The 27,039-nt window shown below is 39.6% G+C and overlaps 1 long non-coding RNA gene across 1 annotated transcript; it reads right to left on the bottom strand.

Moving 5' to 3' along the window:
* Nucleotides 1–572: 572 nt before the first annotated feature.
* LOC122460684 lies at nucleotides 573–7,388 on the bottom strand. Its single transcript, XR_006282143.1, has 2 exons — nucleotides 2,415–7,388; nucleotides 573–1,265 (listed from the first exon to the last, which is right to left on the bottom strand). It is a non-coding gene; the product is annotated as an uncharacterized LOC122460684 (long non-coding RNA).
* Nucleotides 7,389–27,039: the final 19,651 nt, after the last annotated feature.

Here is a 27,039-nt window from a genome sequence, read left to right as displayed (position 1 = left end):
CATAGATTCATAGACTCCAAGGCCAGAAGGGATTACTATGATCCTCTAGTCACTTCCTGTATAACATAGGCTATAGGACATCCCCAAAATAATTCCCTAAAAATTGCCAGTGATGGAGAATCTGCCACAACCCTTGGTAAATTGCTTCAGTGGTTAATTACCTTCACTGGTGTGTGCATGTGTGTGCTGTTTTTTTAAAAGCTTTATTCCAGTCTAAATTTGTCTAGCTTCCACTTCCAGCCATTTAATCTTTTTATATCTTTCTCTGCTAGAGTGAAGAGTCTATGATCAAGTATTTGTTCCTCATGTAGTACTTACGGACTGTGATCAAATCACCCCTTAACCTGCTCTTTGTTAGACTCAAGGAGTTCAATATATTTAGTTTATCACTATAAACTTAAAGCATGTTTTCCAATCCTTTAATTGTTCTTGTGGCTCTTCTCTTGGGACATCATTTGCTATGGGGCATAGTGGGGAGAGTTGCCCAAAATCTGGGAAAACTAACTACCACCCTGGGGCACACCTGAGAGGCAAAACTTTCTCATTCCTAAGCATTGAGTCAGTATATAACAAAATACAACTTTTATTAAGAGGAGATGGGACACAACATTAAGTTGGGAGAACATTGCAACAATGACTGAAGTATTCAAACGATAAGTAAAACACCTGCTCCACAGTATCTTGGGCAGGGGACAGGCCAATTTGGGGTCCCTTGAAAAATCTCCCCCACCATAGCCCTGGGGCTGAAGGAGCTCTTGCTCCCCACCACAGCTGGAGCAGGGGCACAGAGCTTTTCCGGTCTTGGGGCTGCAGTTGGGGAGGAGGGGAAAAGAGCGAGTGGGGGGAAGGTTATGGGGGAGTGGGGGCAGGGCCATCAGGAAGGGGAGGGAATGTGGGAGAAGGAAAGGAATGGGTGAGGGGCTCTGGACTTAGAGCTTCTGCCAAGGTCGAGAGCTCTGCCGTGGTCCCAGTGGGGGCTGAGAGCTCAACCCCGGCTGGGGCCAAGCTCTCTTCCCCCCTCCGTTGCCCTGACTAAGCTCTGATCCCGGGCCACAGGCTGGCTGAGACCAGAGACCATGGGTGTGGCCTCGGCCAGAAGAGGCGAGGCAGGAGGCTAGCCTTCTCAAGATTCACCCACCGCCCATCTTGCCAGGGGACTAGATTCTGGGTCTTCCACCTCCCAGGTGAGAGCTCTGACCACCAAGTAATGGATTTATTCTTGTGCTTGCTGTCTTTCTTTCTGGCCCAATGTTGAAGCTGTTCTGCTGTGGATAAATAATGAAAGAATCATCAGGCGAGAGAGAAGGATTAGCTTCTTGCTAAAAATGGCATAGGCACCTAACACCAAGAGAGGGTTTGCAGCTGAAAATTCCAAGAGGAGAGAGGTGCTTGCCTGGACTTAGGTACCCGTCTCTAAGAGAAGGGTAGGACCACGAACATAACTCACATTGGCTAGTTTAGGTGAGGTGCCACCTAGTTGTCCTGGCTTTTGTGAAACACATTCTGAGGCACGTTTCAGAGTAGCAGCCGTGTTAGTCTGTATTCGCAAAAAGAAAAGGAGTACTTGTGGCACCTTAGAGACTAACAAATTTATTAGAGCATAAGCTTTCGTGAGCTACAGCTCACCAAATGCATCCGATGAAGTGAGCTGTAGCTCACGAAAGCTTATGCTCTAATAAATTTGTTAGTCTCTAAGGTGCCACAAGTACTCCTTTTCTTTATTCTGAGGCACCTCTCTCTCCCCGTTCATAATATTCGGCACCTAGGCACTGAACTCAGGCTTTGCGAATCCCAGTAATTTTCTAAGTGCCTAAAAGCCATTCTAAATCTAGACCAGTGTTCCTTATATTATTTAATTAAGAAACTAAGGTTTGTAATAGGGTCTTCAAAGCCCACACAGGGCTAGGACTCAAAGGGGTTAATGGCCAAGCTTGCAAAGACGGGATGCATTTGGCTCCTGTTAGAAATGTCATGCATAGAAGGAGACTCCACCTGGATGGAATAATCAGGAGGGGAAATACTGACAAAGGGGAGGAAGCAGCCTTTAGAACGTTGCGGGTCTTGATAAAGGAAAGGCTCTTTTTTTTTTTTGTAATCGTGGAGAAAATTGGATTCTACAGGCCTAAGAGCTATAACCTGCTCAGAAGAGAGGAGGAGCAGTGGGGCTTCCCTAGGTGATGCTCAGGCCACAGGCTGCTCATCCACTTAGTGAGTGGAAAGACTGGCCAGATTTCCCCAAGATAAAGCATATCCTGGGGACTCATTGTACGGTGTGTCTCCTGCCCTGAGCTGTGTTCACAAACTGAAAGTCTGGTGAATGGAAGAAATTCTTCAGACCTCCCGAAGGAAAACCTGGGGAAGAACTCAAGTGGGATGGGTTTTATTGTCTTTTTGGAACTGACAATGGTCTGTACCTGGCATGGGGTTTGGCCCTTGACCTGAATCCTTGGATTACTGGTTTGATAAAAGAGGGTTTTCCTAGAGCCCTACCCTGGGTCTGTTTTTCCTTCTGTTTCCTGTTATTTCCAGTCATCCCTTTCTCAATGTGACTACTATGTGAAGCTTAAAGAAACATAAAATGACCAGAATAAGTGCTAGAGGCATTTAGTTAATTTAAAATAAAGAATAAAAATTAATGTTTAATATACAGAGTTAAAAAGAGAGTGAGATAGTATGAAACAATTGAGAACTTTTTTGAAATTATTGATGTTCATGAAAAAATACTCAGAATATCATAAAAGCCTTTTATAACTAAACAAATTTCAGCTTGTGGTATATAGACATAATGGAAAAATGTCTCAGCATTTAAAACTTGCGTTGTGGATGAAGCCCCAAAGATTGGACAACATGACAATGAATCCTCCAGGGCAGGAAATGAATAGTTAGCACATGAGATGGAGGTGTCATGATCCAGATCTGTCCATCCATCTCATCACTAATGGAGTCTTGCTTGGTGTGTTTTAGTGCTTGCACTCTTGGGCACAGCTAAATTAAAAACGCAAAAGCACAAGAAAATGAAAGAAGAAGAGTTTGTTAAATATTCTGAAGCTTCAGTTCAAGAATGTGTGGTGGTTTGGGTTGGTTCTTATTTTATCCAAACTATTTGACCCTTCCCTGGACACAAATGACTACTTTCTCCAGGAAAGAGTATTCATATCTTATAAATTTCCATTGTCTTTTTTTATATATAAAAAAAGATGGGGCGGGGGGAAGGAAGAGGGGAAAGGAGGGAAATTAAATACAATTCCTCTAAGTTTAAATAGTGTTAAGGTTTTATCACAAACCTGCAAGAGCTGAGAAATTTTGGTTTTACAATTGACTATCCTTAATTCATATGTTTTCTGAAGCTTTCCAATCTCTCTCCTGTTGGTAGTGCTAAAGTCTGGTATATGAAATTATCTTTCTAACTAGCAAGAAGGAATTTGAGTTAAGTTTCTCTACTTTAACCTATGAGGTTCTCTTCCAAATAAACCCTACAAAACAAGCCTAACCAAAACCTCATTCTTTCTGGATCTTGTTAATGCATTCTGGTGGCCTTGGATTGATTTCTAATTCTTCTCTCCTTACCAAAATCCCACAAAATTTAGTAAATTTGGCAGTCCTAGAGCATTCTTAACTGAAATGAAGATGAATGAGCATAAAAAACAAACATTTTCTCACTTCCACAGTGGGGAGGAGAAGGGGTGAATTCTTTTTGAAATATGTTTTAAAAAAGTTAGTTCTCCGGCAGCAGAAGGGTAATTGACTGCAATGTAACAATCTGTGAACATCATTAGACTTTGTACTGTTACCTTCATAAAAGGGCTTTTTCAGTCCTTTATAAAAACAAAGGGGCTGATTTCTCTCCTCATTTACTTCTGAATAAATTAAGAGCAATAATACTAAGATCAACAGAATACAGCAGTGTTACTGAGAGCAGAATCAGGCCCATGAAATTTAAGACTGCTGCTGTACTCGGGATGGACAAACTGAAGAATAAATGTTCTGAATAGCACAGATATCCCCTGTGTTTGGCAAGGTAAATATTTCTAAATACATTCATGCAGATACATATTCTGCTGCCTACCTCTTCTATCCAAGAAGGCCTCAGAAATTGCCTGTTACCACTGGCCCTTTAAATGGTACTCTGGTCATTATGCTCTGAATGCACTGGGGAATTGAGAAGCTTGCTAAAGTTCTGGTTTTGTAGATTGTACCTTAAGCTCTATTCTTATTCTTCATCAAAATCTTCATCCTTCACTCCTGTGCACCAATTTTTCCTCCACCATAGGCTGCCAATGGCATTGTTGCCAACCCCATTCTACATTCTTCTGGTGCTGTAGAACCCTTGCAGTTTCTGTTACTGTCCAACATCTGGAGGTGATGTTTTCAGAAGTCATATCATGGTTCATAGTTATCTGTGGTGGATGCACTGCAGATAGGGAGTATTTATATAATGTTTCACATGCAACCAATATTTCAGAGAGATGTTAGCCAGGGGCTAAGTCATTCCTTCTGCAGCAGCTGGGATAAAAACACAGTGGATCCCTGTCTGAAGGTAGGAGTGCTGCTTCAGCTGCTTTGCCCCTAGAAACCTGGTAGCTTCACTGTGGGCAGGAGCAGGCTGTGGCCTGGAACTGGGGCCGGGGAGGGGAAACAGGTACTCTCTGCATGTTCTCCCCAGAAAAGCATGTGATGTCCACTTTTCCATGATGTGGAGTCCCTACTAACGAGGGAGTCCATGGAAAGCAGCCATTTAGAAGTTGTGCTGGATCCATGCTGCCAGGGTGTTGGGAAGGGACATGGAGAACTGAGAGAGAGTGTGGCAGTATGTCATCTTTGCTGGTGTTGCACAACCTTAGATCTGAGTGGAAATCCAAGGTCAGTGGCTTTGAGAACTAAATATCCGTTTATGTGGGGTGTGTGGGATACCCCCTAAGGGAATGATACTGAGGAAAAAACTGCAAGGGAAACTTTATGGAACTTCTTGTTCCCTACATAGATTTTTCCCCCCTGAGTAAGGGGATCTGAGCACAACTAGATGTTGTTTTGTACCACTAAGAGTTAGTGCTTGCTGGAGCTGGTTCAGTACTTTTAATCTGTACTTTATATTGACTTCTATTTTTCTAACTACTGAATGTACATGTAAGAAAAACAACTAGCATGTCTAGTTTCTCTGAATGTACACAAACAGAACATACACACAGATACTGTTTACATATTTATATATGGGCTCACTCTGCAGAATTTAATCTCATAAAGTTTGGGGCCAACTGGAAAATTACAAATCCAGGTTCAGATTTTAACACTCACAAAACTTGAGTGCTTGAAACCAGGGTTCTGGTTTTTCCCTTCGCTAATTTCCACTCGCTATTGATCAGAATTGATTTTGCAGAGAAATATGAATTTCTTAGTTTGTTTGTACAACTCTTTGAATATATAAAACACTAAGTAATTGATGGTATTACTATTATATTCTGTTTCCATAGCATGTAATCATTTGCAAAAGGGTTTATTCACAAGACTTGTCTTTAAATGTTGCATAATTAATAGCTAGTGGCGAGAGAACATCATGGTGTTTTGGCTTTGCAAAACCTCTAGTTTTTTTTTTATTTTAGTTTTGAGTTTCAAATTCCATTAAACTTTTGAGTTTTGCCAGACACTTTTTCTCTTAAATTAAACCACAGTTTTTTAAGGAAAATGTAATTGCTTCCTCACCCCATGTATTTGTAGCTAAACGGAATCTTGTGTTATGCAAACAGTAGCGATTCTTGCCTGAAAGTAATTTTTGCCTTGCTTGTAGAACTAACTAGGGACATTAAATAAAGAGACCTGTGGCAGCTCAGGATTTTCACTTGAAATCCTGAATAGAATGAGCTGAGTGGAACTGAAATCTCAAATGATTTTTTTTCTGTCATAACTTCAAGTTCTAAATATAGAACTCTCTATTATTAAGAGGGTTCTAAACTTGACAAAACAAGTTCTCCACTCCCCACTTTATATTTTGACTATGTTATACAGAAACAGTAATGATAGATTTGATTGTCCATGGTAATGTTTGTAGCCCTCCACCCATAAGCTGATATCAGCTAAAGTAATTTCAGGACTGATGAATAAATGTGATGACTGATGCTTGTTACCAGCTTCTACACTGGTAAACTACAACAGTACTGAAAAATTTGATGCATTCTGTCTTACTCTGCCTTTGGACATGGTATGGAATCTTCCAGGTTGGGAAATTAGCCTTGCATTCACCATAGTACCAGTACAGGTACACAACAGGGAAAGCACTGAGACGCCATGTGGCTGTAAAAAATGATTGGCCCTCCCAATAAGTCATTAGATAATCCTATTTGTGGAGTCATGAAGTGACAGGCTGTGATCGCCCTTAAACCCAACTAGCTGCCTGAAAAGACTGTGGCTCCTAAATGACTTCTTTAGCTATTTGCAGTGTAATATTTCTTCAGACACATGTTGTAGTACTGTACAAAGACCTTGGTTATGTAGAGTTCTCTATCTTCCTTGAATATTTTCCTTCTTCCTTTCCAGGTCCAGAACTATCTCTAAAGAATCATTGCTGCAGTAAAGGAAATGATTAAAATTCCTCAGAGAAAGGTAAATATTGGTTTTAAATGTAGGATCAGAATGAATTTAGATTTTACAACCTACAGGACTCATCATCCAACACTCCATAGTAGCATTTCAGTTCCCCAGAAAGAATATTTGTAAGTAGAAATATATTATTTTGCCAGGAAATAACTGATTTTGAGTTACTAGATTCCAGCTGTAGCTGAGGCAGGGAGGACAGGAAGCATTCACAGTTCACTGTAAATTTGCCACAAGATTTTCCTAATCCTCCATTTCCAAAGGTAATGTAAATGATGGATTGCAGAAACTGAACTGCAGGTGCAAAGCTGTGCGGCCCTCCCTTAAACAGTGATTTTTTTTTTTCTCCTGCTGGTCAGCTGAGCTCACTGTGAGCACAGGAATTTCATTCTAACCTCCCACAGCTCAGTCGGAAAGAATCATTTGCACAGTTATATTTTGAAATAGTTTTGTCTAGTTTCATATTAACCCTAGTAAATAAGATGCACATTAGATATTAATTCAAGCTGGGGGGTATGTTCTCTTCTTGTTGAGTGCACATAACTTCAGTCATTACTAAACAAAGTCTGGCCTAGACCAAAATCATAGATCAAAACGCCTCTGAGCTCAGGGAAGTTCAGATAAAAACTTTGTGTTCATATACTCATTGAGAGAACACTAGACTTCAAATACATATAATTGAAAATTCAAACTGGAAAAAATAGTCTTCAGCAGGGGTGGGCCCGAGGGCAACATTGGGATTGCAAAACTTTATGGAGGTCTGGATAGGGAAGGCTGTGCCTCCCCAAACAGCCTGGACCCCGCGCCCTATCCGCCCCCTCCCACTTCCCGCCCCTGATTGCTCCCCTCAGAAACCCCAACCCATCCAACCCCCCCAACTTGTCCCCGACCGCCCCCTCCCGGGACCCCTGCCCCTAATTGCCCCTGGGACCCCACACCCTATCCAACCCCCCCTGCTCCCCGTCCCCTGACTGCCCCCCCTGAACCTCCACCCCATCCAACCACCTCCTGCTCCCTGTCCCCTGACTTCCCCCGGGACCTCCTGTCCCTTACCCAACCCCTCACCATGCTGCTCAGAGCAGCAGGAACTCGCAGCCACGCTGGCACCAGTTTGGCCAGAGCGCTGGTGGCGCAGCTTGCTGAGGCTGTGGGGGAGGGGGAACAGAAGGGAAAGGGCTGGGGGCTAGCCTCCCCAGCCGGGAGCTCAAGAGCTGGGCTGGATGGTCCTGTGGGCCGGATGTGGCCTGTGGGCCATAGTTTGCCCACCTCTGGTCTACACTGTATTAGTTCCTGGAGCTGGCTGAAGATTTTTCATCAAAACTTTTTTTTTTTCAACAGAATAGTAGGTTTTTGACTAAACAAAACTTTCCAAGTGTCTGCTTTCAGCCCAAAGGAAGAAAAAAAACCCATTTTGAAATGCTGCTGCTGACTCATGGGAGTTGTAGTTCAGGTGCCTCAGACCCATATTCTTTTCTGTTGGTTGGGTTCCTCAGGCAGTCTTTATCTCCAATTTTTGTTTTTCTGTGGGGAAAAAAACACATTCCCTGATCAGTGGCCATTCATGTCTAATTTACCAGTTCAAATTCCACCCTGGTCAGCAGTAACTGAAAGATGTTAATACCTAATAGTTGTCAGGTGACTTTTGTGCAATGAGTTTGTTGATCCAGTTAGAACTGGACAACTGCTATCCTGAACACCCTTCTCTACACAAATAATACTTGATAGCAGTTTTAGCAGAGAAGCCTGGGACTGAATGGACCATAGAGACTGAACTAACTTCTCATCTAACTTCTCATCTTCTCATCCTCAGCCCTCTAGGCCAGGGATGAGGTATATTAGTGGAACAATGTGAAGGGGTGTTCACTGCTGCTGCCTGTGCTGTATATGATCTATGGAGAAATAGACACCTTCATTCTTCAGCTTCTGACAAATCAGCACTTTTAAAATGAGTTATTACACTCACAGAAAAAGTTTTAAATAAATAGTGATGACTGTTGGCAAACATCCTGCTGCTCAGGTCTGTCGAAAAATTTGACAAAATGTGCTGGAGCCTTCTGAGCTAAAGAAGTAGGCCCTAGTTTTGAGAAAATAACAGGCTGCAGAGTGGCTGGGACAAACACTGGAGACAATCGTGCTGACCACACAAACTAGATCTTTGTTTTACTCAAGGAAATGGAAAGTCCGGCCCATTGTTCTTTTCATGGTATAGTAATGAAGTTACATCACTTGTAAAACCTGAGGAGAAAGTGAGAAACAATGGGATGCACCCATTTTTGGAAGGCTGTACTCATCTTTGCTAAAGGGAAATAGATTATGTGACGGCAAACTTTCCATTAGTCACTTTATTTCCATATTAGATGGTCTTTCAGAGCCAGTGTTGTCCTCATGATTTTTTGAACACTTGGAATGTGTCAGTTTTTACCTTCTGTATTATCTTATGTCTTAGAATCATAGAACTGGAAGGGACCTCGTGAGGTCATCTAGTCCAGTCCCCTGCACTCAAGGCTGGGGACTGGACCATTATCTAGACCATCCCTGACAGGTTTGTCCAACCTGCTCTTAAAAATCCCCAACGATGGAGATTCCACCACCTCCCTAGGCAATTTATTCCGGTGCTTAACCACTCTGACAGTTAGGAAATTTTTCCTAATGTCCAACCTAAACTGCCCTTGTTGCAATTTAAGCCCATTGCTTCTTGTCTGATCCTCAGAGGTTAAGAAGATCAATTTTTCTCCCTCTTTCTTGTAACAATATTTTATGTACTTGAAAACTGTTATCATGTCTCCTCTCAGTCTTCTCTTCTCCAGACTAAACAAACCCAATTTTTTCAATCTTCTCTCATAGGTCATGTTTTCTAGACCTTTAATCATTTTTGTTGCTCTTCTCTGGACTTTCTGCAATTTGTCCATATCTTTCCTGAAATGTGGCGCCCAGAACTGGACCCAATACTCCAGCTGAGGCCTAATCAGTGTGGAGTGGAGCAGAAGAATTACTTCTTGTGTCTTGCTTACAATATTCCTGCTAATACATCCATGATGACCCAGAATGATGTTTGCTTTTTTTGCGACAGCGTTACACTGTTGACTCATATTTAGCTTGTGATCCACTATCATCCCCAAATCCCTTTCCACAGTATTCCTTCCTGGCAGTCATTTCCCATTTTCTGTGTGTGCAACTGATTGTTCCTTCCTAAGTGGAGTACTTTGCATTTGTTCTTATTGAATGTCATCCTATTTACTTCAGACCATTTCTCCAGTTTGTCCAAATCATTTTGAGTTTTAATCCTATCTTCCAAAGCACCTGCAACCCCTCCCAGCTTGGTATCATCCCCAAATTTTATAAGTGTACTCTCTATGCCATTATCTAAATCATAGATGAAGATATTGAACAGAACCGGGCCCAGAACTGATCCCTGCGGGACCCCACTCATTATGTGAACCACTTTATGTGAACCTGTGAACCACTGATAATTACTCTTTGAGAACGATTTTCCAACCAGTTATGCATCCAATTTATAGTAGCTCCATCTAGGTTGTATTTTCCTAGTTTGCTTCTGAGAAGGTCATGCGAGACAGTATCAAAAACCTTACTAAAGTCAAGATACATCACATCTACCGCTTCCCCCCATCTCAAGGCTTGTTACTGTGTCAAAGAAAGCTGTCAGGTTGGTTTGACACGATTTGTTCTTGACAAATCCATAATAAGGTTATCACCTTATTATCTTCTAGGTGTTTGCAAATTGATTGCTTAATTATTTGCTCCATTATCTTTCCGGGTACAGAAGTTAAGCTGACTAGTCTGTAATTCCCTAGGTTGTCCTTATTTCCCTTTTTATAGATGGGCACTATATTTGCCCTTTTCCAGTCTTCTGGATGTCTCCCTTCTTCCATGACTTTTCAAAGATAATAGCTGATATCTCAGATAGGATGCATTTCATCAGGCCCTGGTGATTTGAAGACATCTTAATGAAGTGACTTGTGTAGTGTTGTCTTAGCTGTAGTTAGTACATGCATTTACTCCTTTTTGAGTTAGAAGAACAGCAGGATCTTTTTTTCCTAAGGAAATAACATGCTATTAGAGGTAGGAGATGCATCTCCAATATAATCTTCATGAAATAATATTTTTTTCCTGGGCAATAAAATTCATGCTAAAATATTTGCACTCGAAAAGCAAGAGGAAAATAAAGTAAGGAACCTAAGGCTCTCCAGCTTTTCTTGGAGCTTGTGGAGGGGTGTGATTTTTTTTTAAATTGCAGTTCAGCTACCTCATTTATCCAATTCAGTTCTGCAATATTTTCCACTTCCTTCAGCTGAAAATCATTAATATTAATCCTCAGGTCAATTTACTGTATACCCAAAAATTCAATGTGAATGAAAGAATCTGGTCTCCATAACTCACACATCCTTCCCAGTCTGCATATGAGATGGGTGTTTTTTTTATGCCACCTTTCAGTTTATTTTGGTTAGAGGCACTAATTCCTAAAAAAAAAGTGACTTTAGGGCTAATAAATGGTACCATTTCAAAAGCACTACAGGCTGGAATTCTATGTTTATCCACATATAGGTATGCACATCGGTGATGCAAACTTCTACCTTCTCCTCAACCCTTATTGAGATGGACAATTTCTAGGGGTGAGTTCATTTCCCATGCTCAGTCAGTCTTCTTGGTCTCTTTGTAAAGACTGCCAACAAAGGTGCTAATTGTGATAAGAATACCTGTGTACTAGAAGTTACGTTAAGACCATAAACTCATTTCTCATAACTGTTTTATCCAAGGATCTCAAAGCACTTAATCATGTTTCTATCAATGGCATGATTTTATAGATGAGGGAGCAGAGGCAAACATCTTGTGAGTTGCCTAAAGTGACATAGTGGATCTATGCAAAATTGGAAATAGACTTCCAATCCCTGTTGTGGTCCCTAGGCAACTTCATTGCTTAAACAACCCTTACATAGTAACAATTTCAGTTACTTCTAACCTGGACTGGATTAACCTAGAAATGATAGACTCTGTACCCTGTTACCCTTCTGCTGAGTTACGTATATCAAGGAAACATAAAATTGAGACCTCTGAGTTGCCATTAAATTCCTTGGCCTAGCAGGTGTGGTATAACAACATGGCTGTTAATCTCCTCTGTGTTACTCTTTTTGTGACTGAGGCATTAGACTAGGAGACCCAAGATTGATTTCCGAGCTCTTACTGAGTTTGTGTGATTTGAGCCAGATTGCTTAATCTCCCTGTATCTCAGGTCCTCATCTCTAAAATAGGAAAAATAACTTATTTTTTCTGGGTAAATTCTTATATCTGTGACTATCAGATGGTCTCATAAAGCTGTTGCAAAGATGTAGTCCCATATTACTATCTGTATTATATAAAGTCAGTGCTACTTATCAGATGTCAGAATGATAGTAATACCACTTAATGGTATTAGTTGTTAAAAATGTTTTTTAAGTCAAAGTGTAGTTTGGAGTTCTGCCAATTTTGCTTATTTTTGGAGCAGAGAAATAGACTTCTGTAATTATTTTAATATTCTGAAACTTTCCCTACTTTTCTTTACTTATATTTGCATCCCTAAGAAGCAACCACTGGAAGGACGGGAGGAGGCTAGGAGGGGACATACAGTATTCCCTTGAAGTTTTAACTATTCCACTGATATCCACTTCAGACTGGTTTCAGGAATCTTGTATTTTCACTTCTGGTCTCCCCACATCTCCTCCTTCAAATAATTTTGAAGTTGCACCTCTGCCAGGAAAGGGTCCCTTTCTGATTCTTCAAATAGCCAACAAAATTGAAACAGGTGTAGCTGGGAATGTATGCTGATGTTTGTACCAACAGGTTTCAGAGTAGCAGCCGTGTTAGTCTGTATTCGCAAAAAGAAAAGGAGTACTTGTGGCACCTTAGAGACTAACAAATTTATTAGAGCATAAGCTTTCGTGAGCTACAGCTCACTTCATCAGATGCATTTGGTGGAAAAGACAGAGGGAGATTGATATACACACACAGAGAACATGAAACAATGGGTTTTATCATACACACTGTAAGGAGGGTGATCACTTAAGATAAGCCATCACCAGCAGCAGGGGGGGGAAAGGAGGAAAACCTTTCATGGTGACAAGCAAGGTAGGCTATTTCCAGCAGTTAACACCTTGTTAACTTGTCTTTTCCACCAAATGCATCCGATGAAGTGAGCTGTAGCTCACGAAAGCTTATGCTCTAATAAATTTGTTAGTCTCTAAGGTGCCACAAGTACTCCTTTTCTGTTTGTACCAACATTGTCCGGTAGGTGGCACCAACACACAGTTAAAATTAAAGGAAAACATTCCCTGAACCTTACTATGTAAGATAGGTCATTTTAGAAGCAGTATTTTCATAAGGGGCTCTTCAGTACACAGAATCCAGTGTGCAGACTGTTTTGTTTAGGACTCCAGTTGGCAGTGCCAATGAAAGTCCAAAGATTCTAACTTTGGAGCTGCTGTCTGAAGATTGTCTGTGCTGAGATCAATAACTCCCCATCCCCTTTCCCATTGTCTGTCCTGGGTAATAGTGTTTAAGGTTGACTGGTGGTGGCAAACTGGAAAAACCACTTGGGTTGTACATTCAGAATGCACAAGAACCTGAATTAATTTGAAAATATTTCTTCTTTCAAAATTTCCAATGAAAATCCACCAAATGTAATTTAAAATGATAATCTAAATATTAATTGAATAAAAATAAAAATAAAGTACTCTCCCTTTCATCCAGCCCCCCAATTAACCAACAAGAAACAAATGTAACTAACAGCTTATCAATCCACTCACTACAGGAGCATGTCTCCTTCCTCCAAAGCATTTCTACTTTCCCATGGGTTCACAGATGTCTTCCCTTTATACCTTATCTACTCCTGCCCATTATGGGCTTTTGTCATTTTTTGTTGTGTTCTTTCTCTGACTTATGGCCTGATCATGGCAGGTGCCAAGCACATCAGCTTATGAGAGGCCATCAGCCCTTAGCTCCTACTGATGTTAATGGAAGTTGAGGGAGTTCAGGATCAAACCAGTTCATTTTAAGTTCCAAGGAGCAGGAGTCGGGATTTTTTTTTCTTGTGGAGTTCCATGTGCAGCTATGGTTTTACATCAATATGTATTAATAAAAGTAATGATATTCATCTAAAGCTAAATATGGCTGGTATTTCTATTAGTGTTTACTGTTTTTCTTTGCCTTTTAATTCCACATGCCTTGAAATGCTATTTGATTCAGGAATTTTGTTTTTAAAATAAGAACTGGTCGTCTGTGGTATTTCCACCATCTTGGATTTGAAATACCATGGGAACACTAGATCTGTGTTTCTGCTGTGTAAATGAATCCCTAAGGCAATAGAAAATCTTCTGAAAAATGTAAATGCAAATATTTGAAATACAATTATTAGACCCTGCCTCCCCCTAAAAGCCACATGTAACTTTTTATTGAAATGATTTTTTTCTTTTTAAATGCAATTTTTCTTTAGCAATATACCAGAAAATTGAGGTGTGGTCATTGGAGGTTTTTTGGGCAAGAAAACCTGTGATTTAAGTTTTAAAAATGTTTCCTAAGCACACCCAGAAGTTACAAGAGCCAGACTGAATTTGCAAATGGATGAAGTTCCATTATAGTTGCAGTACTTCAATAACAAATTTTATGCTGACTATGTGGCTCAGGATTTGAGATGCTGGGATGCCCCCATGGAAATATTGATACTTCCAAACTTGGATGTACTTGGTCGACCCTGGGGAGAAGCCCACTTAGAAAACAAATATTCAGATCCTATGATGAGGTCCATTGAAATGCCTACAAATAAAAGAAAATGGAGATATTTGGCAATAGCCCTTTCACTTTACAGTATCAGCAATGGTGTATCTCTTGCTATCATTCCGAGAGAGAGAGAGAGAGAGAGAGATGTGACTGCCATATTACATTGGATGTTCTAAGGGCCAATCCTGCTCTCATTGAAGATCATGCCAGTTTTTTCAAATGCTTCTAGAGAGAGTGGGCTTAGACCCTAGCACTTCTGGAAATTGTACCACAGTAGGACAGTGAATGGGCATTGCACATAGATAAATACTGGGTACTGAAATACTTGCACATCCTTAGCTCAGGATTAGAAGAAATAATCACGTGTGATATGTCTGTATACACCCCACAAGAAGTCTGTGCCAGAGCTAGGAATACAACACAGATCTCAGTCCTGTTCCTTACATGTAAGACCATCTTTGCTTTCCCTGATGAAATCTGTTTTGGTAGACTCAGCAGCTAGGTCAATGCATTCCACTTTCCGAGCATCATTATGTGTTAGTTTATAAGCTCGTCTGAGCCTGGGCAGTATCATTAATGTGTAAAGCTCACATGCTGTAAACATTAAAGTGTTTTTAAAGGATCTAGTGCAATTGGGCCATGATCAGGAGTAAAGCCTGTTGGGGACTAGTGCAATACAAATAATCATCACCATTATATTGGTCATTGAATTGGCCAGGAGACTGAACTATCCTCTTGGTTATAGTGATGGTGCTTCCAGAGCAAAGTTGAAGCACATTATTAGGTATGGGGAATCTCTCACTGCCACTACAGGACAGAGGCTTTCTCCAGGGCTGTTGAGCCAGCATATTTTCCCAGCTCTAAATGAAATTCATTTTAAACATTTTTCAGAGTAGCAGCCGTGTTAGTCTGTATTCGCAAAAAGAAAAGGAGTACTTGTGGCACCTTAGAGACTAACAAATTTATTTGAGCACAAGCTTTCGTGAGCTACAGCTCACTTCATCGGATGCATTCGGTGGAAAATACAGTCATTTTAAACATTACTTGTCATACCAAAGCTGACAGTTTAAAGACACCATCATGAAGAGAGCTGCCTCTCACAGTTACATTAAATAACCCAAAGCTTGTATTTATTTTATGGATTTATTCCTATTGAACCATGTAATCTTCTGCACAACAGTGTTATTGTAATAGCATCCAAAATGTGATATGTGCTGTGCAGACATGAGTAAATATGGTACCTGCCCCTAGGAGCTTATAAACTAGCAATTGTTAGACTGCATGTGAAATTTTGTCTTCCATGGGGAGTTGCTAAAATCCTCAGTCAATCAAATGATCTGATTGTTTTGGACAGACATTGCTGGATGAATTGTAATCAATGAGATAAAGTCACAGCTTTCCATGGAGGGGAAAATGTAGTGTTGAAAAGGAGGCAACTGTGAGACATAGAACATATAAGCATTGTAATACTCACAGCACATGGGCATTGGTAGGGTTAGTCTATTTTTCCCCCCTCTCATTATTGTACATTTGCTTTGAAAAATATGCCAGAAGGTGGGAATAAATTTTGCCCCTTCTCCACAAGTGCTGTGGGCCCTCTTTCATGAGACCCAATATGATTCTGCTGTGTGTACACGTAGGCACAAAGATTTGGGTCACCTGCAGAAGCCACAGGGGAGACATACTACTGAAATGTTGGAGAGGGAACAAGATCTAGTGATTTGATATAGGAAGTTGGAGTCAAGAACATTTGGGTTCTTGATGCTCCATTACGTACATTGGGCAAGTCATTTGGTCTTGCTTCTGATTTTACACCTACTTTGCAGCATTGTAACTCTACTACTGACTTCAGTGGAGTTTTTCCTGGTATACACTAGAGAAATTGGAATAATTATCAAGTGCTCTGTATCTCTTTCTCCATGTTCAAAATTGGAATGTTAATACTAGAAGTAGGCTTGGAGTCATGTCTGAATACGCCAAACTCTAGGGATGAATCTAAACTTTGTAGCACAGATGTAACTCTAATTAGGACTCACTTCCTTTTATCACCGTGGGTGTTGTGGTTGGTATTAATTAATCTTTCCCAGACTTTTTGAGGCTGTAAAGTTCTATATACCAGAAGTATTGTACTAGCTAAAACGAACTGTTACCTCAAGGCACGTCCAATCAACATCATTCCTTTTTGAACTGGTTTTATGGAACTGCTGTGAAAACAAGTTGTTTTCTGTGAGTGTCTCAGATGCAAAAAGCAGCAGGATTGGCATCCATACATGCCATGCCAGGGATTATGGCCTTTTCAATAACTAGGTTACATTGTGTTTGTAGTTTTAGAAGTTAATATATAGAATAAATGATAGACCCTGAAGTACAAAGACCTATAAATACTGTACATTGAGAGTTCTAATGACATCATAATTAGCTACAAGAGCAAAGTTCAAGGTCTTTTTGTTGTCACCAGAACCTCATATGATTATAGTCTTGTTCACAGTCTCTTCCTGTTTCATATGTTTAAATTTTTTTTATATAATACATGGATCTGGTTAGCAATTTTAGTGGAAAACAGTTTTTTAACAGAGAAATATTGTGTTACAACTAAAAGTTCTAACTATATTGCTTGTTTTTATAGAGAGGCTTAACTAATCGTAATTGGAATCAAATGTACTTGACTGAATATGACAGTTCTGTCTACAAGGAATTAGTGTCTCAGCACAGTCCCTTTAAGTTTAATACTCTCAGAAACAAAAAAATTAGAGAAGGAAAGACCTACTAAATCCTGTATTCCAGCCCACTTCCAGTGCAGAATGTTTCTTATAGCACATTTTCTAGTGCCCTTTCCTATCTTACTGTCAATGTAAAGAGAGAGCATTTTTATGGGTCCAAACCCTTATTCCTGATTTGGCCTAGAACCTGAGCCCCAAATTATAGTCTGTGTCTAATCTGGTGCCATCTATGAACACTATCTCTTTGGCCAATTTCTACTGCATTTATGGACATGAGGAGAGTAATTGTTGGTCATCTATAATGGTCTGAGTTTCAGATCAGTGGCTGAATGACAGGCACATGCCCACACTGCAAACAAATCAAAATTTAGGCATGAAAGCAAATTATCAAGACCAGCTTCTGCATTGCATATTTGAGATAATGTGCACACACTTAAAAGTTCATTCTGGCCTTAAAGATAGTACTGGTTCTAGTGGTGTATTCCCCATTGAAGTAAATGAAACATGGTTGGAATCAGTAATACCTCTAATACTGGAATGAACTTTTTAAATGTGCCCACTGTAAAATTTGTTCTACCGTAACAAATGTAAGAACCACACCCCATATTTTCCAATCTTGTAAACATCAATTCCATGTTTATTTTAACTTTACATTCTCCTTGTAATACCTGCTGCTTTGTGCTCTGAGTGACACATGATTTTGAAAGACAGAGGAACCTGCTTAATGCTATATGAACATTTTAAAAAAAACCACATGATTTTAGCAGTCAGATTTCTAAAAAAACAGCAGCTTGAGTGTAATTATCACCTCTTGTCCTTTGCCTTCTGTGTTTCTACTTATGTGAGATGGGAGACTCGAAAGAAGAATTGTACTGAGGACCAAAGCTGTGAGTGCCCCTGTCAAAACAGGTTAAGAATTTGAGATGTGAAATGGAACATAAGAGCTACAGTTCAGAGTCTGCCAAAGAATTGCTGTTTTGTCTCTTTCATTAGGCTCAAAACTGCCACTGTGAGTACTGCAGGTATCCATTTTTTTCCATGATATTGGGAACTGAGACTAGTGGAGATCATGCCTAATGAGACTGGGTGGATTTAGAAGGGAGAGGTGATATCATTTTAACAGAGAAGTGGAAAACCACCAGTTGCATGGGATCTAGAAGTGTTCCAGTATTTTAAATCTTTCTTCTTATTATTTATCTTCCCGTGGCACCTCGAGGCCCCAACCCAAATCAAGGCCCCATTGTTCAAACATGTAGACCTTGCTCTGAAGAGCTTACAATCAACGGTTTATGCAGTTGGTAAATGGGGATGGACAGGGAATGTTAATGCTAAGTAAAGGATGGCTGGACAGGTTCAGTTGAGTTCTGATATTTAACTATTCAGGCTGTATAAACAGGCCTAGTTCAAATTACTTTTTATGGGACAAATCTGTCCCTTCCCTCTGTAGGTGTATGTGGCCTAAAAGGCATCAGAATTGGTCGGGTTCTACGGGGAAGGAGAGGCAGAATATGTGGGGACTGTGCAGTGAGTCTGGATTATGCTTTGTAGGAGTCCATCCATGGCACTGCACAGGGATGTATTTGTGCCATAGCTGCAGTGATATCGGGGTAACATCCATTGATTTCAAAAAGTTATGCTGAATTTACACTGGTGTGAGAGGAGATTCAGGCCCAGCATAATTAAAAGCCTGCCTTAGATATGGCACATTTGCTGCTATTTATTACAGTGCAGAAAAGTTGGGAATTATGTTGGTTAATTACAAAAAAAGATAGACAATAGCCCTTTTCACTGGGTGCTAAAGAGGGCTAATATTCAGTCTGTATTACTTAGTGACAACTTAATGGAACTAAAAAGATTATGCAGAAAGTCAAGTTGTGGATAACTTTTGAGTGCTGCACACAGTTATAGGTTTGTGTCTTGCTTTCTTATCCATAACTATAATATTTACTAAACACATAGGCGAGATCACTTATCCGTATATGTAAAAGGCAGATTATAACAGCTATAAGAAATGCACTTCATGGTGATAACTTCTTGAGTGAAGAGACCATAAGGCCTTCGGCCTTTTGCCTGTATCATGCTACCCAAGGTTTGCTTTAAAGATGGGCCCATACAAGAACCATTCAGCTGATTCCCTTGTGTGAAGAACTGGGAAAGGTGGGTGGGTGGCCTTATTTAGGCCATTGTTTTATCTTTCCAGCCTGATTTCTTGTAACTACCTGTTCGATCTACTTATCCACTCAGGGAGGGTAATATCCCAGAGGTACACTGAGGTACACATCTCTGTGATATTACCCTTCCTGAATGGTTAGCTGGATCAAATGGATAGTTAAAATAAATCAGGCAGGAAAGGTTAAACAATGGCCTGGATAAGGAACATTCTTTCAAACAATAGGATCTGCCCTTCTCTGGCTCTGTGTACCCTTTGGAAAAATAATTCATACTTTGTTTTGGGTAACCTGCTTCTGTGGTCAATGCGCACTGTTCCTGTCGACAAGCTCCTGAATGAGAACTCTTGTGCGTGCCAAGGCCATTGGGCCTGCTAAGCAAAGAGGTTGGCAACCAGGAGCAGTGTAACCAGAGACCCAGACGGAGAGTGGTTGGATTGCTTGATCCCACCCCAAAGTGAGGTGGAGTCAGGAGCCTGAAAGGGTCTACTTGTGGGCCTCAGAAATGGCAGCCCACCCAAGCATTGTGATATCCTGTCTGAAACAATCACTTATTTGAGATAAAATGGAACCTAGATGTGCAATAATCCCTGGTTTTTCAAAACGAAATCCACACTGAGGTTTGGTAAACCAAAGCCACCCTCCATTTTGCCCATCTTTATTTGGAATGGCCAATAAAATGCAATAAGCCAAAATCAGAACCATTTTTGAGCAACTGCTTCACCTTTCCCTAGGCCACAGTGATTTGAATGAAATGAAAGCTGAATCCACAACCACCCCAGCTTTGGGTTTGGTTTTGTAAAACCCAAACCCAACCCAAATCACTATTAAAATCACTGCCAAGAAGGCACTGCTTTTGTGTTTTTCTTGCATAAGTACTGCTGCACTACACAGTACCAATTTCAGCAATTTGTCTTACAGCAGTATATTTAGAATGTGTGCTTTTACTCTGATGGAGAGAAAAAGTTCATCCTACTGTTGGCAACTGTCATCATAGCCAAAGATTTAGCTCAAGAGTACAAGCTGAAGTGTAACATACTTGTGTTTCAAATCATGGTACTGAAATTAAATGCATCCGTGATTTATGATAAACATTCCCTGAGGAAATAGTAACTACAAGTACACGTCACAAAGTGATACTGTAACAGGATATCTTCCTCCACTAGGTAGAAGAGCATTGTTAACCACTAGACCACATGGCTGTGAAGTAATCTTTGTAAAGATTCTAATACCTTACCCATGGTATGGTACTGTATCTATTCTATCTGAATGAGAAAAGAGGTGGACACCACTTTCTCACCTTTCTTAGAAGAGCTGTCTTCTTGAAACTGTGTTGCAAGCATATTTTTATCTCATTTTTGGAGGGGTTTCAGAGGATGAGTTTCTTTAATCTTGGGTTGAGTTGTAGTTTTGTTAAAATGAACTGCTTTGATCCATTAGCCCAGGTACTTAACTGATACAAGTCACAATGGAAGTCTTTCTGTGGAATCGGAATGAATTGTAACTCAATTCTTAGAGACGGGTTTCAGAGTAGCAGCCGTGTTAGTCTGTATTTGCAAAAAGAAAATGAGTACTTGTGGCACCATAGAGACTAACAAATTTATTTGAGCATAAGCTTTCGTGAGCTATAGCTCACTTCATCGGATGCATTCAGAGTTCTCTCCAAATGAAAGCACATATCCATTCTATCTTGCAAAACTCATCTAGGATTATTAGAAAGATTCTTAATGGTAGAAATTTCTCCCAAGGTTAACAGAGCTTGTCTTGTTTCCTGTCTGTTAGACAACCCCTCATCTCTATGAGGCCCCTTCCACCGTTTCTGAATTAAGCCTTTGCACATTAGACAGTAATCTCTGATGTGGAATTTTGTGAAGTATTTTCTGAAAATCCAAGTATACAATGTTCACAGCATTCCCTATGCTTGTACTGGCAGCAGCATGCTCAAACAATTCCAACAAGTAAGTAAGGCGTGACCTTCCCTTCCTGAAACCATGTTGGCTATCCTTAATTCAAGTTGTGGTTTTCCGACCATTCCTCCATTTGATCTTTTAAAACCATTTCCAAGACTTTCCCTACAACCAATGCGAAACTGCAATAATTAGTCTATAATTTCCTGGTGTGCTGTATCTATACATTCTAAAAATGGCCTTGTGTTGGCTACATGCCATGCTTCCATGAGTTCTTTTCAGTTGTCTGTTAAAAACCTTCAGTTCCTACCAGTGTTTCTGCAGCACTAACTTTTATTAGGCAGTGAACTACTTGTGTCTTATCAGTCACACGAGTCTGAGAACTGTGCAGTGAAATATTAAGGAGAAAGCAAAGACAAAATGCTTAAACAATCAATAAATTTTCATTGCAGAATACAAGAATTAATATCAACAGGTGCTGAAAAATCCTGAATATTGTGATGAAAAATTAAATCCTTTCAGAGCTGGATGAAACATCCAAAGTTTTGCTTCCTAAATTATTGAGGTTCAACCAATTCTTGATCCTGGTGAAATCTATGGGATTACTGTAACAGGTACAGAATTTGCCCAGTTGAAACTAAAGATTTCAACAAAAAATTCACAAATTAAGCCCTAGAAGAAAGTGTCCATTTGATTCCTACTTCTTTCCCCCTTTATTCAGTGGAAATATTGCACAAGCGTGCAGAGCTCATAGGTCCAAGCCTATAGCAAATTCAAGAAACAATGTGCATTTTGGAGGAAGATCCACTTAGCTGGTAGAAAAGGAGGCATGTGAAGTAAACAAATAACCATTTTTGGCATAGCAGTCATTCAGCGATGGACAGGAGGGGACACATCTTTGTCTCTTCATTAATCCAGCCATTATGTTTCCTTTTACCTGTTCTCTCTGCAAAAGCGTGTCTAAGCACAGAATATGAGTGACACACTTTTAAGTTTCATCTTTGTATACTGTAGACACAGAAGTGCTTTCTTTCAAAACTGGCCTCTAAGTCATTACTTCAGTAATACTAAATACCATCATTTTTCCTTTGCTGTCATTCTTATTAGCCTGTTGCAGTAAATTTCAAGGAAAGAGTAAAAGTCATTCGTCTTGAAGAGGTGTATCCTTCTCAGATTGCTGTGTAGTTACCAGTTCTGGCCAAGGGATGGTCACTGATATAATATCAGATGTGTATGTAAGAAGAGGACATGGCAAACGGGAAAGCATATAGATGAAAAGTGGTTAAAAGTTTTGACTTGTCTTCATCTGTAGACAAGGTGTCTAGCAGCAGCTTCGCTGCCTAAAAGTTCAGGAAGACAGCACTTTCGTTGATTTATACTCTGCTACAGGTTTTATTTGCACCCATCAGAGCTAATATATATAGTACTTCATATATAAGAAATTGTTGTGATCAGAGATTGCTTTTGTTTCAGTGTACAATGTCTATGGACATTATACACTATAGAGTGCTGATTTCTTCACCTTTTCAGCTCAGTGAGCAGTAGTAGATTTCCATTGCCCAATGGCCTTTTTCTTTTTCTAGCATTGGCATTGTAGTAGACTGATATTTTTTAAATCAGTGGGTTAGCTGATCTGACTCTGGCTGCTTTAGAGACTGAATAATGGCTATTAGATTTGAACAATTTTCTGATTTGTAGAAATAGGCTTTGGTATAGACACAAAGGGCCTGTCAAGTTAAAGAAAGTCACTTATAAAAACAGGTGAAATGGAAGTTGCTCACAGCAGTGCCTTCTGCTCCCTAACCCTTCTGGAAAGTGAGACTTGAAAATCAGGGAATGCTCAGTTATGGTGCTGCCACATATTCTATTAAAAATAGTTTAGCTTTAAGAGAAACTACAAAACAGAAATTTAAGAAAACCAGGAAATGCACAGTTACTGTAACGCTTCCCGCAAAACATGCCAAGACAACCTTAATTCTGCCCCTTCATTGTGTCATGAGCAGAGCTGGGAAAAAAATTTAGTTCAAAACCTTTTTTTGGCAAAAAAATACATATTTGGTGACAATGAAACATTTTACGTCTCATGTGAGTTTCACTAAATTGTTTGTCTGGAAAGCCATACAACAAAAACAAACCAGAAAGTTGAAATGAAACATTTTGACGTTTCTGTTTGAAAGGACTTCTTGTTTAGAAACTACCTCCAATTCTATCTTTAAAAAATTCCATCTTCTTTAAAATCAAAGTGAAACATTTAATTTTGGGGATTTCTTGGTTTGCCAATAATTTAGTTTTAGATTTGACCTGAAACAACTTTTTTTTTTAACTGAAAATTTATTTGCACAGCTCTAGTCATGATGGACTCCTCTTCAGAGTACCTTATCCCTCCATAACAAACATAGCCATAATAGCAATGTCTCTTACAATAGGGTCCACTATATTACAAAGTACAAACAGTATGAAGCAAGTGCTTCAAGTAGCCACTTTCTATATGTTTGGGCACATCATGCTCAGGAACAGTATTCCAAAAATAAGATCCCGTGTACTCACAGTCACTGCTCCATAATCTTACGTTTTTGGCTTTAGAAAGGTATCTTTGGAAATATGTATAATGACTTTACTTTCTGGAAGAATACCAGTAGTGGACAATCTCTGAAATTCAACTTTCACAGGGAAATAGGTCTCCAGATCTGGTTGTCAGTCTGCCTAGAACAAATGTGTTTTTGCAAGTCTTGATCAAGAGGAGGGGACACATGACCTAAGGTGACTGATAAACAGCATGAGAATTTGGCTGAACTCTATCTACATGACACAGTTGCTGCAATTGAAAACAACAGATGAGAGAGAGAGTCCTTGGGCCAAACCATGAAATTTTAGGGCAGACCTAATACAGGCTGAACTCCAACAGAAGTCAGGAAGAGATTTGTCTGAGCAAGAACTGCAGGATTTAATCTCTTAAGAGAGATCTTGGGTTCAGAGGAGTTTTATACCTGAGGACTCTCCCATTATTGTGCTACTAGCTGCATGTTGGTAGTATGATGTTTTACAATAGAAAAATAATTAGAACAGAGCTTTTTATATCACATGCTGTGATCAACTGTGGTTGTTTTTTACTTGCAATGAAACAGGAAATGAAGAAAAGCAAAACGTATAGGGAAAATAGCTAATATTTTGGCAAAGTAGAAAATCTTTCTTTTTATTTTTGTGATGGATTACATTAAAACTCATAGTTATGCATATGATATGTGCTGGCCTTTCGCTATTGCAAGTTTTCATGTTGCTTGACCCTGTATGAGCTAGCTGGTTGTTTTTTGTTTTGTTTTTGAGCATCAAGTTTCAATCACTATTCTGAGAGTAGTAGTATAAATTTTTTTCAAAGTTATTTTCTGAAGGGCTGAATTTGTCTCTTTTTGGCCTATTGATATAAGTGCAAGGCTGTTCCTTTGTATGACTTCTTTTGTTCATCTTACAGTAATACTAACTCAGTTCTTTTTTTAACTGATGCAGAGAGCCCTCTCCTCAGTAACCACACTGGGAATTTTGCCAGAGCAAGGATGTTACAATGAGGACTGGATTTTGTAAAGTCAGAATATGAAAGGGTTTATGTTATGCACTATATATCCTAATGCAGAGTACTTCTTCCCACCCTCTTTTATTCATTTCCCTCTTCTCCTCTGTCTGATGCAGTGCTGTAATAGCCCAGTATACAACCTAATAAAATATTGGAATGTAGAATAACAAGCGGCAGATTTGCTATTAAAAAGACATTTGGCATTTTTAAAATGTGTTCAGGATTTTGGATGTCTGGACAAAGTTGGTGGCACATTACTATACAGTCCTCTAAAAGTATGTAAAAAGTTTCCTGGCATGCAATATGGTCATGAAATGTGGTCTAGCTTTTAAATTAAGAAGCAGAGAATAATCAAACTGGTAATGTATCAGATTATAAAGAGATGTGTTTAGCAAAAGAGTTAACTCATCCTAATACTGAGAGGAAAAATATGTAATCCAGATTAGAAATGTGCTGAAACTAGACGCTAGCTGAAAACATCTCTGTCCTAATGATGTTTCATACACACTGGGTATGAGAGGTGACCAGACTGAATCCTGCACAATCCCACATTAAAACAATCTGGGAGGAAGAGCACAAATGTTTATAACTGATCTTTAATCTCTTAGAGAATGAAATAATTCTACTGAAACTGATTTTTCCATCAAGTTTTGAATGACTTTTTTGGTGATTATACTATTTGTTCTGAGGATGTACCTTCTATGACTGTATCTGTCTTGTGCATAAGATAACAACCCTGTAGTCTTATTATGACTACATTGGGCAGATCAAAACTGTAGGGCCAAATTCATGGCACTGCACTAGGGTGGATTAGGGAAGGATTTGACTTGTACTATCCAAGTACAGTTTACTTCATAACTTTAAATTCCTAGGACTCAAAAGAAAGCTATTATGATGCTAGGACTACTGTTCATATGGAATTTATGTGGTTGTCATTGGCTTCTGCTCTTTCTGTAAAAGGTGGTAAAATAAACAGGGAAAGTGTAACAGAGGGTGGACTTCATTATTCCATAAACTTCCAGGATTTAAGGCATGATTATGGACATGTTAACCTGAGCATCACAACAACATAAACAACAGTACAGGCAACTAACAGTAAAGCATTGTCAAGATTATTTTTGCCAATTACACTATTAACTATGGAATTTCAGGCACATGTTTGGATTACCTACCCATTTCAATACTTTCCTGTTGCTGATCTTTTCTAGCAGCAATTTTTCCAGTTACAGGAATTGCTGGTACTATGCCTGGAGACACTCAGCCTTTAGTTCAGGTAGGAAAAGATTCTGTAAGATAGTTTACATAGCCATATCCTCAGAGGGGCCTGCTGCATAGTGTACCGTTTTAAGGTTTAGCAGAGCACATACCACAGATATCGGATGTAGACCATCTCAAGGGTCTCTGCGGCTGTTTAACTCTTGACATAAACTGTTCCTTCCAGCTTGAGCAGAAAAAATACACATTTGCTTGCCAAAGCTGTGCAAACACATTCAGCTAAATAAAACTAATCAATTATGTAAAAGACGAGACATTTTAGAAGCAAGAGGTAGAGGAAGGGAAAGGGGCCAGTTTTATTTTTTTCTGTGATCATTTTTGCTTAACTGTACATGTGCAATGGAAAAGCAGAGACTGGTATTGTAGTGATGCAAAAGCAGGGAATGGCTTTTCCTCTCTTGTTTTGAAAAGTAAGATGCTCAGTGCTGAAATACAAGTAAAATATTTCCAGGAGCACATGCTTTCTCTGTCTGATGATGGAAGATGAATTATGGTAGCTTTTAGTAAGTGGAAATAGTGCTTAGCATTTACATAGCACTTTGAATGGACAAAGTGCTGTTGAAACATTAGATAATGATATTACACATGTAAGCACTTATAATGAAAATATTAGTGGAAGCCTTCTGCTTGTGGGTATACCAATTGTAGTTATACCTCTAGACATACAAATAGTCACAGCATTCTGGAGAGGATCAGGCAGCTTCTTGCTGGGGCTCCCCAGAAGTAATTAACTTATTTTATATAAATTAAAAATGGGATTATTGGGTCCACCAGCAGCCTTCTCTGCTGCAGAAGTGAGCCCATCTGCTTACGTTGCCAAGATTTAAACAACTCTGTCAAGGGGATGGTCTTCAAATGATGTGGGAGCTCCTCTGCTGGAGGACTTTTTGTGCATACTGTGAATTTAAAATTATTTTTTTGTCCAGATATCTAACTACTGTATAGAATCCAGTGTAATATAAAACAAGCTCTCAAAATACTCACACTTTCTCCCCCACTTAATGGAATTGTGCCAGGGAAGTACTATAAAATAAAAGAACATAAGTAGA

The sequence above is a fragment of the Dermochelys coriacea genome, chromosome 6 (genome assembly GCF_009764565.3).
Source record: "Dermochelys coriacea isolate rDerCor1 chromosome 6, rDerCor1.pri.v4, whole genome shotgun sequence".
Taxonomy (NCBI): domain Eukaryota; kingdom Metazoa; phylum Chordata; order Testudines; family Dermochelyidae; genus Dermochelys; species Dermochelys coriacea.
The sequence above is the reverse complement of the archived record's forward strand: the minus strand, read 5'-3'. Positions and strand labels throughout refer to the sequence as shown.